We start from the raw sequence: 16362 nt of genomic DNA, 5'->3' as shown, positions 1-16362 counted from the left end.
TCTTTCAACTTGCTGTTTGCATTGGCTTGGGCCAAGATTGGAGTGGGAGTTTGTTTAGCACCGTCCTTATCTTGAGCTCAATGAAGGCATGTGTGGTTGTGGGATGACTTCTCAAGAGCCTTTTTACACCGAATCTTGATCCACAATGTGCAAGTAAGAGTGTTGGTTTTCTGAATACAACGTATGTGAGAGTGCACGTGTGTGGAAGAGAGAGAGAGAGAGAGAGAGAGAGAGAGAGAGAGAGAGAGAGAGAGAGAGAGAGAGAGAGAGAGAGAGAGAGAGAGAGAGAGAGAGAGAGAGAGAGAGAGAATGCTGTTGTAGGGGAAAAGGGGGCGATCAGCCCCCCATGACTACCATAGCAAGAGACCAGTACAATGTCTGTGATCTGTGACTGTGGGTACCCCTTGGCCCCATATACAGGTGCCCAAGGGGAGGTAGGGCAAAGGCTGGAAAAATCTCCCACGACCCAACAAGAAAAGATATATATATATATATATATATATGAGGGTGCCCGGACAAGGTGGGCGGTTGGCCCCAAACTCAGGCGGCCGGACCAGACCAGGTACAACCTAAACTATGGGTGGCCAGCCCGGAGACATACTAGCTGTACATGTATGCCCTAGACCTGAGTGGATCATGAGAGTGGTGTAAGTCTAACACTCCCTCTCAGCACCTGATGCTGAACAAACCGCATGAAGCTGAAGATGTGAGGCAAATGATGAAGATGTCTGCCGCGATGTCTGTAGCAGTCTGGGGTGTCCCAACCTCCGAGAGATCTCCATGGTAAAGTGCTGTCACGAGTAGTGTAGCAAACTGATGTACTCCGTCGATACAGGGTGAAGATACTGCGTGAAGGTCCCGAATTGAGTGTGGAAACAACTCCTTGTCGTGAAAGAAGTGCCAATAAGCCTGCAAGTATCTTGCCCAATAGGATCCGTGGTGTCTGTAATCAAACTGTCTAGAGAAAATGGAGAAGCCCAGGAACTGTCATGAGAATGACCGGAAGCCTGTCAGTGCATGAACCTGCAACCCAGTGTGGTCAGGTGGCTAAGCTGTGTAAAACTCCAGGAAGACCAGATGTAGCAATCTGCGCCATAAACGTCCTCCAAAACAAGGAAAGCCAGAACTAAACAGTCTGTACTGTAGAAGCTATCGTCAGCTGCAGCAGTCACCAGTAGACCGCATGGATCACCACCGGATAGTGTCCTGTCAATAGGTAGGGTAATCCAAGATGAGGGAAAAGCAAGACTCAACAGTCTGCGCTATGAAGGGCCTCTGAGAAGAGGTATGGTCAGACCATCTGTCTGCACCATAATTATCCTGTATGAAGAAGGGAAGCCAGACTGAGCAGTCTCCGCTGTGAAGATCCTGTGAGAAGAGGAAAGCCAGACCAATCTGTTTGTGTCGTCCTGCCTGTATCTCCTTCCTCCAATCCTCCGGTGTCAAACAAAACAGAATCCGCGCCAACGCCACCAAACGTGATGTCTTGGTGTGACTCAATGTGAATGAGGTGGTAGTGGCCTGCTGCCCAGGTCGGGGGATAAGTTTGCTTAAGGTTATCAAGGGTGAGTGTAAGCAACTCTGAAGGTAGCAATCCAAATGATCAGAAGTGTAGAAGAGCAACTGCACTACCATCCAAGCGAAGCTCCGGTGACTCCAGATGTAGTCGCGGGATACCTGATCTCGTGCATCTTGCAGGTAAACTCTCCAAGAGAGTCCAAAGCACTGAAGTCCTACTTTAGTCTGTAGATCCAAGCAATGAACCTGTCCAAGAAGAGATCCAAGTTCCTCTCCCTAAGTCCATGTAGATTCTCTTGTGTAAGCAAGTGATTTGACGTGTCGACGTCAAGTGGTAAGTGTTTGTCCACCCAAGATGGTGGTGTCATCTTTGGGAATGTCGGAATCCCATATACCATGAGCATGGCCAAATCTTGTATGAACTCCTTTGATGAGTGCATAGGTGTGTCCATAGCAAACCACAAGTCACTACCCCCTTTGGAGTGCGCAACCGCTAAATGATGATCATACGCCCGTAGATGATCAAGCCAATGTCGAAGATACCGTGTACTGCAGCAGTCATTGAGAGACCGCACGGACCACCACTGGATGGTGTCCTGACAGGAGGTAACTTCATGCTCTGTGAAAAACACAAACCATGTGGTTGCTGTCCACCCAAAACGCAACTGCGAGGTGATGAAAATGCTGCTGTCCAGCGATTTTCAGCGTGCTCGTACGCTCCCAGCAGGGTCCGTAGCGGTGCAGATGGTATAGGGAGGGTTTATCTCTGTATGCCAAGCCGTCGGAGGGTCGTGTAGGAAAGCAAGATCCATGTGAGCCAAGCTGAACGATGCCCCCCTCTACTGAAAACGTTGCTTTTGCCAAAAATGGCAGATCTGGCAAAAAACGCAGGTAGATGGAGGGGTATTCCGATGACGAATTGGTCCCAGAAGTGTAGTTCTAACAATAGAAAGAACAGATTTGATGGTTGCTTGCAAAAACGTAGGTGGCAGAGCATTCCTTCGCAATGGAAGCTGTCCAGAAGATGGCGCCACCCCCTCTTGCAGGTAGATTTGCAGAAAAGCTGGTTGCCCGAGTTTGGGGCCGACTGCCCCCTTGTCCAGGCGCCCTCAGATATATATTTCTTTTCTTGTTGGGTCATGGGGGATTTTTCGAGGCTTTGTCCTACCTCCCCTTGGGCACCTATATATGGGGCCAGGGGGGTACCCACAGTCACAGATCACAGACATTGTACTGGTCTCTTGCTCTGGTAGTCATGGGGGGTTGATCGTCCCTCTTCCCCTACATCAACGTTTTGTGTCTACTCTCTCTCTCTCTCTCTCTCTCTCTCTCTCTCTCTCTCTCTCTCTCTCTCTCCTCTCCTCTCTCACGCTTCCGCACACGCGCACTCTCACATGGTATCAGTATGTATTTCGTGGAGGTTTGGATACAGGTAGGAGATGCAAAGGGATTTTCAGCAGTGTTTGCATGTTGCTACTTTCTATGTACCAATTTCTCTTGCATAAATAGCAAGTTTATCAGCATGGTGTTTTAATTTCATACGTCTTATACTGTGGATTTGCACTAGTTTACATGTGAGCAAGGTTTACATTTATTGGTTGGGTTTTTGTTTTGTTCTTCAAGTGGACGATAGCATTGATGTTACTTGTACTACCTCTTCAAGCTTGGGGTTTAGTATTTTACGGTTGCACGTGGATCCCTCTCTCAGTTTGCTGTTGCACAAGTATTAAGCTCTCTACTGCTATTTTTACTGATAAAGATCACTTGGAAGAGAAGGATCAAAGATTTTTCAAGCCTTTGTTTCTCTTAGAGGCAGTGCCATGCAGTAGTGGATGCCTATAGCTACCATCGCGTGTGCTCTCTCTCTCTCTCTCTCTCTCTCTCTCTTTCAATTCAGTTGTTGAAGTGCTAAAAGTCTGTTTAGTCTGTTCTTTTCCGTTGGCACGTGGTGCCCGTCTTGTGACAGTGGTATTAGAGCTTCAGGCATGTGCTTTTCTGAAAGCATACCGGTGTTAGCAAAGAGCAGACAGAGCAAACCGGCGCTTCCAAAGTCTACTAGAATTTTATTTCAAGAATCTTCGTGTCGCGACCGGGACTTATTAGTCACTCCTACCCTTACATCATCGCGCATCGGGCGCGCTCCCGTCTTCATCGCTCTGTCTTACAGGGCATAAGCCACAAAGATCACTTGCAAGAGAAGGATCCAAAGATTTCTCAAGGTGCTGTTTTTCTCAGAGGCAATGCCATGAAGTAGTGGATGCCTATAGTTGCCAAGCCACACACTCCAAGGACTTGGCAAGCTTTTAAGATTTTTTTTTGCCCGAAGTTACATGGTTTTTGGCAGAGTGGGGTATCTTGAAATGCTTGTCACAGAAACCCTAGCAGAATACGACTTGAAATTTTTGGACACCTAGCAAGAGGTGTCTCTTCTCGAGCTGATAACCTTGTGCTAGGTGGCTCTTCTCGAGCTAATAACCTTTGAGGTCCAGTGAGATGGCTATGTCTTGGGACTACCATCACTGCCATAGGAACACTGTCTATCCATAGGGACTCTGTCTGTAGATCCAAGCAATGAACCTGTCCAAGTAGAGATCCAAGATCCTCTCCCTAATTCAATGTAGATTCTCATGTGTAAGCAAGTGATCTGACGTGTCAAGGTCAAGTGGTAAGTGTCTATCCACCCAAGATGGTGGTGTCCTCTCTGGGAATGTCAAAATCCCATATGCCATGAGCATGGCCATATCTCGTGTGAACTCCTTTGATGAGTGCATAGGTGTGTCCATAGCAAACCACAAGTCACCACCCCCTCTGGAGTGCGCAACACCGCAACCGCCGAATGATTCAATGATGATCGTATGCCTGTAGATGATCAAGCCAATGTTGAAGCTATCGAGTACTGGAGCAGTCACTGAGAGACCGCATGGACCACCATCAGATGGTGTCCTGGTAGCAGGTAACTTCATCCTTTGTGAAAAAACACAAGCCAAGAGGCTGCTGTCCACCCAAAAATGCAACTATGAGGTAATGAAAACGCTGATGTCCAATGATTTTCAACGTGCTCGTACGCTCCTGGTAGGGTTCGAAGCGGTTCAGGGGGTGTAGGGAGGGTGGGGAATCAATGTCACAACCAGTGTAACAGGGAACAGGGGGAACACGGCCCAAACGTTCCGAAACGGCATTCCGAACAAGTCCCGTTCCCGAAACGGGGATGAGAACGGAACGTCGTTCTGAAACAGGGTGTAACCGGAACGGTGTTCCGGCAGTGTTTCGGAATGGGGGGAACAAGGCAGAACATGAGGCGGAACGGGCAAAAGTAGGAATTTGGGGAAAAAAAGTGGGCTTTTGGGGGAAGATTTGGGGCTGTTCGGGGAACATATTTGGTGCAGTTTGAGGGCAGGTTAGGGGGCAGATTTGGGGTTGTTTAGGAGTCTATTTGGGACTAAGCTGAATGGAGGTAATTCAAACCTTACTCTAGGTGGACCGTTCCGGCCCCGTTCCCGTTCTGCCCCCCCCTCCTCCTCCTTGTTCCCGTCCCGTTCCGGGCCCTCCCATTCCTGTTCCCCGTTCCCGTTCCGGGTAACTATGGTCACAACCCCAAGTTGATTGAAAACAGAGAAACAGCAATGGATGCTGGTTGAAATCTATAGCAGATGAAGAGGAACAGGACCGGCGAGGCACCAGATGCCAAGCCGGGTAGGAGGCAAGATTCAAATGGTGTGGCTAGCGCTCCCCCTCTTCTGCTGCCCTGCTATCCTTAAAATGCAGATCTAGCTGAAAACGCAAGTGGTAGAGGAGGGTTTTCTGGCAAGGAAACAGGTCCCAGACCCTAGTATTAGTGGAGAAAATAGCAGATCTGCAGGGTTCTTGCAACAATGTAGGTGGCATGAGCATTTTGTCGTGAGAAATGTTGTCTAGAAGATGGTGCCACCCCCTCTTTTGCAGAGATCGCTGGCTGGTTGCAAAAACATTGGCTGATTTGATCTTGGGAGGAGAATAACTTATTGCTGAAAAAGCGCCTGATCCGAGATCGTGGAAAGTTGAAGCTATTGATACCATGTGAGAGTGCGCGTGTACAAAAGCATGAGAGAGGAGAGGAGAGACAGAGAGACAGTAGACACAACGCCGTTGGTGTAGGGGAAGAGGGGGCGATCAGCCCCCCACTGACTACCAGAGCAAGAGACCAATACAACCGTATGCTAGATTGAGAAGTGAGTACCCCCCCTGGCCCCATATATAGGTGCCCAAGGGAGGCCGAGCAATCCCAATGATGCCCCATGACCCAGCAAAATAAATGAGTAAGGTGCCTGGACAAGAGAAGGCAGCCGGCCTAGAGGTGGGCGGCCAGACAATGCAACCTATATGCACATGCTATGTGTGGCCAGTCTGGAGGCACACTAGCCATACATGTATGCCCTAGACCTACGAAGAAGCAGAGTGGTGTAAGTCTTAACATATATATTAGGCGAGGCATTGCCTTGCATAAATCCCTTTTTCCAACAGCCCTTACCTGACAATATCATCATGAATTTTGTTGCCCATTTCAATGTCTAAGATGGTGCCACATGACTTCAAGATGCAAGTATAGGTGATTGCATTCGACAAAAGGCCTTCCCTTTGCATTCGGTTAAAATTACCCACAAAAACCTTGCCACAGCCAAATGGGCATATCCTATAATCAATACCTCATCAATCACTTACTGCTCTCTAGACTGCACCATATTTGGTATGATATTGACCAACCCAATATCGAGCTCATTTTTTGCCAACTGAGCACTACCAATCACCACATTAGGCATATATCTATCTTGATGCAACCTTCCTCTAGTGCTCAAAGTTTGGCTTCATTTGTGCATAAGTTATAGTATCTATCATGGTTTTTTTGGATGTTGTTCCAGTATGTGTATCCTCTTTAAAAAAGGGCTCAGCAAGTTCATGGGTTTGATTCTTGAATGGGATGAAGAAGATCAAGAAGCCTTTGACAGGGTGAAAGAAATCTTGTGTCAGTTGACGACGGTGTGTCCTCCCAACTAAGAGGACAATTTCTACATCGCTATGACGATGAAGAGGGGGAATGGGGAACACACACAGATGCCTATGTATAGCTCAGGGCATTCACAGCACCCCCACCCTCTTAGAAACACCTTCAAAAGATACAATTTACTCTGATAGACCACTATCTGTGCACCTCTCAACTAGCAAGACCGCCATTCGACTCACACACACCACCAATGCTCGTTTCAACACACTCAACACACATCACAACTCAAGTTTTGCTCTTGTTGCACCACAAAATGGTTCGCGGGCACACACTTCTACCGGCACCTACGCACACACAAAGAGTAAAAGAAAAGAGAGGGGAAGGGGGAAACGACGCTAGAGAATGGGGGGAATGGCTTTTCAATTGCTTAGCTAAAGTATACACAAACATTTGTACACCATAAACAGCAAGCACATCAGAAAACGGCCCCAAAGGCTCACTCTTGGCTTTTATTGCACTACACTATTCAAAATGGGGTTCATAGCGGAGCCCCACCCTCTTTTAGCAACTTTAATTTGACTAGGCCACTTAAAAGCTTCATTTAACAATTTTCACAAGGCTTGGAGTTCCTTAGTCGGCTTCTCCTTCACTCTCTCTCACTGTCATGCTTGAACTCGAGGAGGGAGGGGGCAGCGCTAGTGCTCTCTAGCACTTTGTCTTCAAAATTCTTTGGGCCTGGCCAATGGCCCGTGGGAACCCGGACCCTAACGAACGTTCTCTACCACGTCATCAATGAGCGGACTCCGTTGGACAGGGCCAACGGCACTCACTACAACCACGACAGCTCAGCGGCCATCAACGATAGCCAAAACCTCGCCATTTTGGCCCGTTGTAGCAGTGCACACAGCGCCAACACAAGGCACCATAGCCATGGAATGAGGGAGCTCTCTCTCTCCCCTTGCACATCCACCAATAGGCCATGGTTTGGTCTAAATACCCCATATTTTTGTGCCCCTACTTTGCATGTGGGTTTATGCAACGAGCCACATGGCAGCTTGTCCTCGCTTCTCCCTTGGGGTGATTCTCCCTTGTCCTCGCTTGTCCTTCGGAGGTTCCCTGGAACACTTTGAACCAAGAAACATGGAAAACATTGTGCGTTGACCATGAGTTCGGCAATTGCAATTTCATCGAAACCTCATTGATCTTTTTAATGATAGGAAATAGACCATACATTCTGAAAGACAACTTATGACATTTCTTTCCAATTTGCTTAAGACATTGTTTCATGATTCTTAAATACACCCAATCCCCTTCGTTGATAGAAACATCCTGACGGTCCTTGTTGGCCTGCCGTGAGTAAGACTCCTGAGCCTTGCTTAGCCGAAGCTTCATACTCTCATAAATCTCATCCAATGACTTACTTTCATCATCGGCATCAGGCATTTGACTAACCGAGTGAGTCAAAAGTGACTGGAACAGCGGCCAAAAGCTGCCTCATACGGAGTTCTACCAATGGCAGAGGAATAAGAGTCGTTCAAAATAGCTTGAACCAATGGGAGATAACTTCCAATGAGACTGTTGATCATGCACATATGACTTTAAAACATCAAAAGCCAATTGATTGTAAATCTCTGTTTGACCATCTGATTGTGGATGAATAGCCGATGAAAAATTCAACTTAGTGCCAAAATTTTCAAAGAGTGGACGCAAGAAATTGGACGTGAACTTAACATCCCTATCTGAAACAATCGACTTTTTGCAAACCACAGAGGGGGTACCAATGCTCTATGAACAACCGTGCTACATCTTGTGCGGTGATTGTGGCCTTACAAGGAATCAACATGCAAAACTTGCTGAAACGGTCAACAATTGTCAAACATTGAGTGTTCCTTGAATGCAAACTAGGTGTTAGGTGGAGAGGAATGAATGTTTGCGCTTTGCTCAAGATGAGTGCTCCGAACTGTGCTCAAGGTTCCTTTTTGTTCTTATGAAAGGGAGAGCCTTCCGTTCTTAATGAGAGAATGCTATGATCACAACAAAGTGAATGGACACTGTGAGTGTAAGTGTATGAGACTGAGAGATAAAGAGAGAAGAGAGATACGACACCAGAGACGTTGTAAACCCTCCTCCGAAGGCCCCACTCTCGTCGGTGAGAGTGGTCTACTTATGATTGCACAATTTGGTACAAATGGTATGCATGAGACTGATGCAAGTCTAGGCTATGTCGACGATGACGACGGTGATGACGAAGTCGACCTACGAGCTGAAATTTGCAATCTTTCTACTACTGTCCAAAAACGCTATGGGCTGAAATCTGCGAATGTTCTATCTGTTGAATTCTGACTCTATGTCGGTGACGATGTCAATGACGACGATGCGACGCACTGAAAACGCAGATCTCAGCATCTGCGTTTTCCGGGTTGAAATTGTAAACCTTGCGGAAACTAACCGTGCGGCGAGGAACTGCTGCAGGAAGGTGAGATCTGCGAGGTTCGGGACTTGATCTGCGGGTACTAACTGCTGAAAACTGAAAACGCTGATGGTACTTGACTTTCCGTCGCGATGATCTGCAAAAACGCTGAGGTGGTGCTGCAAATAAAAAACGCTAGGGGCTGAAATTGGTGTTTCTGTCGCCGTGGTTCTGCAAATGCAAAAACGCTAGGTTGATCTGCTGTGGTCTTGTCGGCGATGAAGGCTGTTGAAAACGCTAGGGATATGAATCTGCTGCTTGGAGAAAACGCCAAGGCTTGGAATCTTGCTTGGAGGGAATCCACCAAGGTTCTGCTGAGAAGTGGCTTGTTGAGCAAGGTGCTCCTGCTACCTCTTCTGCCATTTAGTGCTAACTTGGGTTTGCTTATATACAAACTTAGCAAAATTGCCCTACCTACTTTTGTTGGAAAGTCACTTAAATTAATAAGTGAAAAATGTCAAAAATAGGGAAAATAGGCTAAATGCCTGGAAAATTCCCTTGACTGATTCTGATGGATTCTGATCGAAATACTAATGATCATGCTGTGTGCAACCAGAGGATATGCATCTACACTAAGTGATTGGGCATGCACGGTCTACGAATAGACTCACAAAAGTGCCAAATCACTTCTAAATCTAGACTGATTGGACCGACTGAACCCTGATCATGCTGTAGCTTGTCCACGGACACATAGGTTGGATGTGTCACTTGACACTAGGTAGAAGGTTAGTCACAAAATCCATGGAAATATCCTAAAAAGGTCCATCAGGAATAGGCAGCGGAAGCAAGAGGCCTTGTTGCTTACCTCGGGGAGCTTTTACCTATTGACAAATAGTACATTGTGTGACATAATGAAACACATCCTTTTGCATTTTAGGCCTATAAAAGAATCTTTCTATTTTTTCTAGAGTGGTGTTCATTCCCTTGTGCCCACGCGTGAGAGAGTCATGTGTATCGTGCAATATGGTTGTCGTTAGAGAGGGCAATACACAAACGGTCACGAAAATACAACAAATCTTCACGAATGAGATAGTTGCTGGGCCCTTGGGAAGCAAGAGCCTACAACCATCGCTTACTAAACTCGGAGTCTGCGTATTGGTTCTTCATGCTGTCGAAAGACACTGTCACGTGACACATCCAACCCTATGTGTCCGTGGACAAGCTACACCATTAACAGGGTTTCCGTCAAGTCCAGTTAGTCTGGATTAGAAGTGATCTGGCACTTTTTGTGAGTCTATTCGTAGACTGTGCATGCCCAGTCACTTAGCATAGATGCATATCCTCTGGTTGCACACAGCATGATCACGAGTATTCCCATCAGAATCCATTAGAATCAGTCAAGGGACTTTTCCAGTGCATTTAACCTATTTTTTCTATTTTTGACATTTTTCACTTATTAATTTAAGTGACTTTTGTTGGAAAGTAGGTAGGGCAAATTGAGTAAGTTTGTATATAAGCAAACCTAGACTAGCACTAATTGGCAGAAGAGGCAGCAGGAGCTCCACGCTCAACAGGCACCTTCTTAGCAGAACACCCCCCAAGAGACCTAGCGTTTTTGGAGCAGAAGCCAAGACCTAGCGTTTTCATCGCCAGATCAGCCAGTGATTTGCTTTGTAGATTCCGGCGACAGCAGACCACAGGCTTAGCGTTTTGCATCAGATCTTCACCGCATAGCCATCATAGGACATAGTGTTTGCATCAGCAACCAATCGCCATGCTTCAGGTAGCCTAGCGTTTTTCATCCCATCAAGAAGCGCTGCAGATTTTCAGCCTTTGGACATTTTCAGCAGGTGCATTTCAGCCCTCTGTTCATAGCCATTCCGACCCCGACACAGGAACAGATTTTCAGCCCTAAAGACCAGCAGAATCAGCGTTTTCCTTAGCGTTTTCGGCAAACGCAGATTTCAGCATCTGCGTTTTCAGTGCGTCGTCGTCGCATCGTCGCCATCGACATAGAGTCAGAATTCAGCAGATAAAGATTTGCAGATTTCAGCCATTAGCATTTTCAGATTTCAGCCCGTCTCGTCGTCGTCCTCATCGTCGTCGACATCGTCGGCAAGTCCAAAGCATTGTAGAGATTTGTGCAATCATAAGTAGACCGCACTCGCCATAGAAAGTGGGGCCTTTGGAGGAGGGTTTGACAACTTCTCGGTGTCGTGTTCTCTTCTCTCTCTATCTCTCAGTCTCATACACTTGCACGTACAATGTCCACTCACTATGTTCGTGATCATAGCACTCCATTAAGAACGGAAGGCTCTCCCTTCCATAACAAGTTTATGGAACCTTGAGCAAATATGGATCACTCATCTGAGCAAAGTTCAACATTCACTTCCACTGCACCTAATAGACACACCCTGGATCTTGACTCAAGAGCTAGGATCTGTCCTTTGCGACTTAACGCATCTGCAACAGGGTTAGCTTCTCCAGGCACATACTCAATCAAACCTCCAAATTGCTCAAAAAATTGTGACCATCGTGCTTGGCGATCACTCCAATGTGCACTAGGCATAGACTGGAGCCACTTGAGGGCTTGGTGACTTGTGCGAACTGTGAATTCTCTACCAATACAGAAAATGCTTCCAATGCTTAAGATAGTGAATGATAGACAGAAGTTCTTTATCGTAAATTGAATAGTTCTTTTTTGCACTATTTACCTTACTGGAAACCCTTGCCCCATTGAGCCTATCGAGGATATACTCATTGCGAGGCATCGGAAACTTGTTCTTGACGGTCATCTTGTTCAATGCCCTGTAATTAATACACAAACGAGACGAACCATCCTTCTTGCGGACAAACAAAATAGGAGCAACAAAAGGACTTACACTAGGACGTATCCTCTGGCCACCAACTCCGTGAGTTGCCGCTCTAACTCTTCTTCCCGAGTCTTGTTCAAATGGTAGGGAGCCTTACTGACTGGCTGTGCCTCCTTCATGAGTTCGATGCGATGGTCCTCCGGCCACTCGGGAACGAGACGGGGTGGAAGATCATCCTGCAAAAAGAGATTGTCACATGACACATGCAACCCAATGTGTCCGTGGACAAGCTACTTCATAACAAGGGTTCCGTCAGTCCAGTCAGTCTAGATTAGCAAGTGTTCTGGCACTTTTATGAGTCTGTTCGCAAACCGTGCATGCCCAGGCACTTAGTGTAGATGCATATCCTCTGGTTGCACAGAGCATGATCATAAGCATTCCCATCAGAATCTTCAGGGGAATTTTTGCAGCAGAATCCAGCCAGTATCCTAGCATTTTTCACCAGCATTTCAACACCTGCATCATAGCGTTTTTGCAGCCCATGGACCAACATTTTGACAAGGACAACATTAACGCTTTGCATTAGCAAGTTCAACAGATAGAAGCCCAACAGATCCAGTGACTCCAAGCAAGAAAGGACAACCCGACAAGAAGCATCCCAAGCATTCAGTTTTCAGCCATAGTCTCGTCCTCGTCGTCCACATTGTCGACCTCGACATAGCAAGCATTGTAGACTCATTGCATCAGCCATTGTACCAGATTGTGCAATCAATAGTAGACCACTCTCGCCCACGAGAGTGGGGCCCTTGGAGGAGGGTTTTACAACATCTCTGGTGTCGTATTCTCTTCTCTCTCTATCTCTCAGTCTCATGCACCTTCATTCACAATGTTCATCCACTTTGTTTGTGTCCATTGCACTCTCTCACTAAAGGAACAGAAGGCTCTCCCTTCTGTAAGTAAAAGGAACCTTGAGCACAGTTCGGAGCACTCATCTTGAGCAAAGTTCAACATTCATTCCACTGCACCTCACATTGGTATCAGAGCTTTGACAGCGTTCTGTATCACTCAAGGAAAGAACCACAAGAATTTTTTTTTTGCTTGTTGCGATCGCACGTAACCCAAGTCCTCTTGGGCGTGTCGATTCCTAATCGTGTTTTTGAAGAGTGACAAGAAACCCAAGAAAGAAGGGCTTGTCCAGCCTCCCCTTGTGCCTCTTTTCACTCATTGAGAGCGAACCGTGCACTTAGCGGCCGACCGATCAACGTGAGGTGGGAAAAAGCAACCTTGGTGTGAGCGCAAGGCCGTCAAGGGGTGCGCCCGCGGAAAAGAGCAGAACTCGGGTGAAGAGAAGATCCTTCTCTAACACAGATTGCAAGCAAAAGAAGAACCGCAAGAATTCAAGAACCTCAAGAACTCAAGACCCTCAAGAACCTCCTGACCCTCAAGAAACCAAGACCCCCAAGAACCCAAGTTCCTTGTGAACTTAAGAACCCGAGACCACAAGAACCCACAAGAACCCACGACTTCTGTGGATGGTGATCATTCGAAGCGGAATAGATACTTCACTTGGAGGTGATGAGCATGAGAGAGGCGAAGAAGAATTTTCCCCATCGGGAGGTTTTTCCGACCCTCCCCCTTTCCCATCTACGCCAAGGATTGCACTAACTCCTATGAAGGAGTTGCCGCAGTTTTTTCTGGATAGGAAGTTAGAACACGAAGACAGAAGGGCAGCCATAGATCGTGACTACGAAGAAAGAGTGGCAACCATAGCGTAAGTATGACTTGGAAGCCAAAGAAAGACAAGTAGAATTTGACCGCGAGAACAAAGCAAGAAAAGAAAAGAGCGACCAACACATGAAAGAATTCTTGCGACTCTTTTCTATTGTGCAGGCGCAGTTTGCACAGAATCAGGAACAGGACTCTCTCAGTCTCTTCTTCTCCAAAGCATGATACACAGGATTTGCATGATGATAAGCATGATGATTTGAATGATAATGATAAGCATGATGATTTGGATGACAATGATTTGCATGATGATCAAGATGTGATTTCTCACAAGCATGATGATTTGCATGAAGATGATGTGATTGTTCACAAGGATTATGTGTTAGTTGATACTTTTTCTAGTGAAGCTAACCTCATTATAGAGACGATCAATCATGAAGCACCGATCTTGGCTCTCGAATCGAGGTCCAAAGAACCCCCACAGGAAGATTCGACCAATCAGGAAGAACCGATCTTGGCTCTCGAGCCTAGGTCCAAGGATTCCCCACAGGAAGTATTATGTGTTCGAATGATTAGTCAACACGCATTGTTCGAGTGTTTCATTCGTGATCATTTCTTGTATTTTAGTCAGCGTCTTTATGTGATCCCTTTTCCTAGGCATGACATATTATACGTTGAGCACGTTTCACTCATGAATAAGCACGGATGTATGCGGATTATTCATGAAAAGTTGAAAAGTATGCATTCAAGGAAGTCACATTTCATGTCTCTTCCTTGGCACAACACAGTCGTAGAAAGAGCACAAGCAAGTATGAGCACCAAGCATGGGCATTTCCGTTGTGAATTGCCACAGTTGACTGATTTAGATCAGAAAGACAAGATTCAATCTCATTGTTTGCGTGTATATGGTGAACGGTTTGGCACTCCGTCTTTTTGTTCATCTACATTGCATGCACAGTCTTTGAGGAAGACTAGATTTTTTTCAGTCACCTTACATGGAATAGGTTTGTTCATGTTTTTGTGTTGGAAGTGGTATCAAGAATTTTCAGTCTGGAAGATTTTTGAAGAAGGTAGACGCATGACTCTAGACGAAGCAGAAGCATGGAAGAGGCCACAGAAGATTTTGTGTCGCTTTCGGCACGGCCCAAAGAAAAAGACTTTGCAAACCTTTATGAAGTTCAAGTATCGTACGACCCACGCATCACAGTGGGCCGGCGAAGAGTCCTTCCCAGGATTCCAGACCCTGTTGGCGATCTCTCTCGACGCCATACAGTTCGGTACCAGTACCTCACTTTGAAAAGGAGGGGATGTCACGTGACACATCCAACCCTATGTGTCCGTGGACAAGCTACAACATGACAAGGGTTCAGTTTAGTCAAGTCAGTGTAGAATAGGAAGTGATCTGGCACTTTTGTGAGTCTGTTCGCAGACCGTGCATGTCCAGACACTTAGATTAGATGCATATTCTTCGGTTGCACATAGCATGATCATCAGATTTCCATCAGAACCCATCAGGAGCATTTTTATAGTGCATAGACCTATTTTTCCTATTTTTGACATTTTTCACTTATTATTTTTAAGTGACTTTTGTTGGAAAGTAGGTAGGGCAATTTTGCTAAGATAATATATAAGCAAACCAAAGCTAGCACTATCTGGTAGAAGAAGAAGGAGAGCATCAGGCACTCAGTGCAGTAGGCCTTTGGAGACCCTTCTCAGCAAGACGACCCCTTCCTCAACCTGGCGTTTTTGGAGCCAAACACACCAACGTTTTCTCTCGAACAACATCACGTTTTTAGCCCCTTGCATTGGCGTTTCCAGCCAGAAATTTCAGCAAGAAGAAGCCTCAACAGGTAGCGTTTTTCAACCTCTACACATGGCGTTTTCAGCAGCCTATTCAGCGAAAGAAGCAGAATCCAGCCAACATCCTAGCGTTTTCCACCAGCATTTCAACACCTGCATCATAGCGTTTTTGCAGCCCATGGACCAACGTTTTGACAAGGACATCATCAGCGCTTTGCATCAGCAAGTTCAACAGATAGAAGCCTAGCAGATCCAGTGATTCCAAGCAAGAAAGGACAATCCGATAAGAAGCATCCCAAGCATTCAGTTTTCAGCCATAGTCTCGTCCTTATCGTTGACACCATTGACCTCGACATAGCAAGCATTGTAGACTCATTGCATCAGCCATTGTACCAGATTGTGCAATCGTTAGTAGACCACTCTCGTCGACGAGAGTGGGGCCCTTGGAGGAGGGTTTTACAACATCTCTGGTGTCATATTCTCTTCTCTCTCTATCTCTCAGTCTCATGCACCTTCATTCACAGTGTTCATCCACTTTGTTTGTGTCCATTGCACTCTCTCACTAAAGGAACAGAAGGCTCTCCCTTTTGTAAGTAAAAGGAACCTTGAGTACAGTTCGGAGCACTCATCTTGAGCAAAGTTCAACATTCATTCCGCTGCACCTTACACAACTTCTCCGTGATGGGGTTGTTGGAATCCGCTTCTCGACTTGAGCTACCTGATGATTCATCCACGTCCTTGAGTGGCTCGGACTTTGAGGTGAGAACTTGTAGGACCAACTCTTGCATTCGTTGGTCTCTCTGCACCTCATGTCCTAATTCCAAGGCCGCCTTTCTTTCTTCGGACGCCATGCGCGCTTGCTTACGCTCACGCTCCAAGGCTACCCTTCGTTCTTCGGCTGCCAAGCGCGCTCGCTTGCGCTCGCGAACAAAGGTGGGGCGTTGTCGTGATCAAAGGTGGCGCAACGGCTGTAACATTGTGTCCATCATCAACTTGACCAAAGCCTCCATCGGATTTGGTGCAAACCCTGGCGTAGATGGGGAAGGGGGAGGGTCGGTGAAAAACCTCCTGATGGGGAAAATTCTTCTTCACCACCTCCATGCTCATCACATTCATGC

At 46.5% G+C, this 16362-nt stretch overlaps 1 protein-coding gene across 1 annotated transcript in view; it reads left to right on the top strand.

The window, feature by feature from the left end:
* The window catches only part of LOC147419980 (uncharacterized), a 110192-nt gene that overhangs the window by 852 nt on the left and 92978 nt on the right, over positions 1–16362 (top strand). The window lies entirely within an intron of this gene.

Source organism: Adiantum capillus-veneris, chromosome 28 (genome assembly GCF_014529385.1).
Source record: "Adiantum capillus-veneris isolate H3 chromosome 28, ASM1452938v2, whole genome shotgun sequence".
NCBI lineage: Eukaryota > Viridiplantae > Streptophyta > Polypodiopsida > Polypodiales > Pteridaceae > Adiantum > Adiantum capillus-veneris.
This window is presented reverse-complemented; position numbering and strand designations above follow the sequence as displayed.